Below are 4,828 nucleotides of genomic sequence, written 5' to 3' on the forward strand. Positions count from 1 at the left end.
ACATGACTTTCTTCATTAACAAATATATATGTGTTATATGTGCATAAACAAAATTGGGAAGACAGGCACAAAATGTCTGATATAGTATGTGTGGTTTTTCTTTTAAATGTTTGATATTAAATTTTTGCCTTTAAAATTAGTTGAGTAAATATTACTTTGCATTTAAAAAAATGTCATTTTTAAAAGTCTGAACTAAAGTTTTGGGGGGGTTGAATAGGCAACTTTCTACTTTCTGCCCTAGCTCTTACAAACTACACACATTTTGTTTCCTGTTTGCTTTAGCCACACAGCCACATAAAATTACATTAGTAGAAACTGAGAATATTATTTTAAGTATTAAATTTTTATTTACGTGTGTAATAAATATTGTTTTTTCCACCAACTGTTTACTTACAGTATTTTCAATAAAAAATAATAAGATAGTAAAATAAAAACAGAATTGAAAAAGGGGCCACAAGTCTGCTAATCCTAACAGCCAAAGTAATTGTTGCATTTCTGCCTCAAATTTGTCTCTAAGGTTTTCTTCTCTCTTTGTTTACAGAAAGAAACATCCTTAGAAGAAATATGTTTTTCCTACCACTATATATTAAGGGAAATATCTCAGGTGGGAATTAAACACTAGGTTCCATAATCAGTGTGTAATTCAACTTTATTGACAATATGTACAATTTGCTATTGCATTTAGCAAAATGTTAACTTTATTTAAAGAAAATAGCACAATATTAAAATGAATTTTAATGGAAGCAAGTTTCCTGTGTTTGTTTGTTGTTTGTTTGTTACTAACCTGATGAGATGTCATATATAATTTTTTTTTGGTTTTTAACTTGATCCCAGGATAGAATTCAGAGGGGATGAAAAGCACGTTGCTTATAAAAGTTTCTCAAATATCAGTTCTTTAAGTCCAGTTTCTGATTATAGTTTTATGGTTGGAGTGCTAAAATTCCGTATTTGTTGACTAAGGGCAGATTAATTGATGAACTTTAGAAAAAACTGAAGAACGCCAGGGTTATAAGACAGAGCATTCTCAACTTCCTCATTTATAACAGAGGAAAGTGAAGCAAAGAATTATTGAGCATAAGAAACACCACCTCATTCATCCGTTTATGCCTTCATTGAACAAATGTATCAGTTAAGATGTTTTCAACTGTAGAAAACAATACACACATAAAAGTGGATTAAAAAATAGAGTTTATTGTTTCATGTGGCCCAGGTTAAGGAAGGCCCTTGGGAGAACTAAGGCCCTTGGGTTTATCTTACAGGAGGGACAGAGCCATTGACATAGATTTGAACCCTGGTGATTATAGTATCTGAAGCTGAGGGGGACAAGCTTGAAAGGAATACAAGTTATAAGGTAATCAAATTAGTCCGAAGTCTATAAAGACACTCAGCCAAACCTGGGACCTCAGTACAGTAGGGATGAAGGGAAAAGACAGATTTGAAACACGTTGCAGGCAAAATCGGCAAGAAGGTAAAAAGCGATTAAATGTGGGACATTAGGAAGAAGGGAGAGTGACGACCAGCCTCCAGGTTTCTACTGTGGGTAACTGGAGCTATCAACTTAGAGATGACTGAGAAAAGACTCTCTTTGAAGAGACGATGCAGAGGTTTGTTCTGGACTTTTGAAGGCAGAGTCGCCAGTGGGAAGTCCAGGTGGAGACCCTGAGCAAGAGTTTGGGTGCTGGTCTAAAGTCAGGTCCATGCTCGAGATGAAGATTTGGGAGTCATAAACGCCTGATGAAAGAAGGGGAAGGGGTCAGCCAAAGAACATATGTGCATGACACGTAGGTACAGACAATGGTGTGGTGATGGCCAGAGGGAAGGGGGAGCTGGGTGGAGATGGGCAAGAGGGGAGAAAATGGCAACATCCGTAATAGTGCCAACAATAAAAATAAAGTTAACAACAACAAACAAAGCTTGGGTGGAAGATGAAGCCACAAGAGTAATATGGCTCGCAAGCTGTAGACCCGAGATGAAGAGTGGGCTCAGGTCTCAGCCTGTGACGTGCAGGGGGGAGAAAGGATCCCACGAGCACAACAGAGAAGGAACTGCAAGTGCAGATAGAATGAGACTAAGCTAAGGCACGCAGAGATTCAGGGAGGAGGGATTTTGTAATTAATTAATTAGGTAATCAATTAATTTTTTAGTTCACACTCACTATTATTTTGTTTTAGCATAGTAGTTAGACAATCATGCACTTCACAGAACGTTCCCCTGATATTTCCAGCACCCACCGGGCACCGATCATGGTTATTACAATATTATTGACGGCATTCCCTGTGTTACCTTGCCATCCCCGTGCCTGTTCTGTAACTGCCAGCCTGTACCCCTCAATCTCTTCACCTCTTGCACCCAGGGCCTCAGCCCCCTCCCCTCTGCCAATCAGCCGTCTGTTCTCTGTGTCTGTGAGTCTGTTTGTTCGTTTATATTATTCTTTAGATTCCACACCTAGTCCCACAGGATGGGGACTGACATTTTGTATTGAATTTGTTGATTAGAAGTGCCCAGTGATAACCTTACCAGTAAAGAAATTGATAAGAAAAAGAGATTGCCACGGACTGGAAATTGCTGGGTGGATCAGGTGGAAGCAGGGTAGTCCCTTCTCCCTCGAGGTGCTGAGGGAGTTACCGGTCAGCCCGCGTTCAAGGTGGGCAGAACGGAAACCCGCGGCCAGGTCGCATAGCTGCGTCGTGTCAGGACAGGAGCCAGATCCCTCTGTCCTGGGTCCCGATCCGACTTTCAGATGGCTCTATTCACCACAGGACCTCAAAAATAAGTGCAGTCTCTCAGCACAGTTTCTAATTTTATGACAGTCTCGATGAATTGCTAGGCAGAATTTTCCAAGCATATATTAAAACTCACTCAAAAGGGTCAAAGAAGTAGAATGCTTAGGTGATTTACTTTCCTGGGAACTGAGCAGAGCACAGCAAAATGATAATAAATGATCCCCTACAGAATCCAGTGCACTTTAGACATGTAGAAAGAACTTAGTGGGACCAAGCAGCCTTCGCAGGTAAAATTGGATGGATTTTTAAACAGCACCCGACAGCAACATAGTTCTGTCCTGTGATCTTTTGTAATAATCAAGGTCCTCGCCTCACATTTAAGCACTCAGTTAAAGAAACAAAATACTTAGAGGTGCAAAGTTTCTGATGCTTCTTGGGGGCACGGAACTCTCCCCGCAGCGGTGCTCAGTGAAGGAGACGGGCTCTCACAGCATGTCCTGGGAACATAAGAAGCTGTTAGAGCTCCAGCGTCATGGGGAGTGGAGGGAGATAAAGCTGGCCGTAAGGCCGGAACCAGATAATGAAGGGCTTTATATATCATGCTAAGGAGTCTGGACTTTATCTTGTGGGTTAGCAGAGAGCTATTAAAGACTTTTAAGTAAGGGATTATCATGATCAGATTTCTATTTTCTGGCAGCTGCTGTGTGGAGGAGAAATGGAGGAAGACAAAGACTGGAGGCAAAGAGGCCGGTTAGTAAGTCCTGCTTAGTCTCCTCCTTTCCCTCTGCCTCCAGAGTCCGAATACCAAGGCTTCAGATCCTGTCTGGCTATGACCTTCCTTCCCAGGGGCTACCTCACTGGTCTGGGTTTTCATTCCCCAACATACTGACCGTGCGTGCATGCTATACTCATGTGCAGACACACACACACACACACACACACACCCCTAGAGCATGGTTTTCATTCTGATCCTTCCTAGGCAGGGCCAAGGCTTCCTGTGGCACCCAGGTCACCCAGTGTCATGTCAAGGAACGACAGGATATACGACACGAATAAAGGACTTGTCTCTTGAGAAGACCGGGAAGGTCCATGGGACTTGGTCAAGGGATGGGAACTGAGCCAAGCTGCTTAGATCAATTCAATGTAAAATATTTCTTTTCTATATACTTACAGTATATTTCTCATGGAATGATTGAAAGGTAGGCAGAATTCTAAAAGGCAGTCAGAGAAGACATTTAAAAAGAGAGGGAATTAAAAATGTATGTGTACATAGTAGATCTTGTACGAGAAGGCTCACTCGCATAATCTTGCACTCTCGTGGCCACTAATTAGTCACAGAAGACAAGGCTCAGGAGAATGGAAGCTCGCTCCGCCCCCAGAGGGAAAGAAAGAGAAAATGTCAAATGCAATAAAATATTTGCAAATGATTGATTCAAAAGCAAGCAGGTTTAAGGGGAGGGGGAGTAGAAGTTGCCTGTGCTTCTGGCTCTAAATGGTGGTGGTGTTTCTTGGTACAACTGAACTACAGACAGTCCTTGTGAATAGCTGTAGATCTTGGAAAGAAGAATACGGTAGCCTGAGTAGCTTGCTGAGAGTTCTTATGCCTAAAGGAAGCAGACTAACTCATATGTGGGCTTTCATGTTGGATGTATTGTCTAAGGAACATTCTATCTACAAAGTAGTATCTGTGGCCTTTTGTCTTCCTCCTATTAAAATACAGGAAATAAGCGGAGATGCTCTAATCTAAAAAGTGAAAAGAGGGCAGGGCCATTCTACGTTATTGAATCACTGAGACACTATTGAATATGGTGAATTTGAAATGTGACTATTAATCACAACAATCAACTCTTATTTCAGAGGGAAACATTGGCTGTGCTCAACCAATTGGTGTCGACACTCCATTTGCCCCCCTGGGACAAGGCACAGGGCCCGTGTCCTACCCTGGTGATAACTGTGAGTAGGTTGGCTGTACGGTGGAACCGTGAAACCATGAAGAAGAAGATCCCACGCTGAAGCTGCTGGTGGGCAGTGAGGTCAGCAGGCAACGGAGACAAGATAGCAACAGGAAGCGGGATTTGCGACCTGGTAGGATTTACAGGTCCCTC

The sequence above is a fragment of the Miniopterus natalensis genome, chromosome 16 (genome assembly GCF_054644295.1).
Source record: "Miniopterus natalensis isolate mMinNat1 chromosome 16, mMinNat1.hap1, whole genome shotgun sequence".
Lineage (NCBI taxonomy): Eukaryota > Metazoa > Chordata > Mammalia > Chiroptera > Miniopteridae > Miniopterus > Miniopterus natalensis.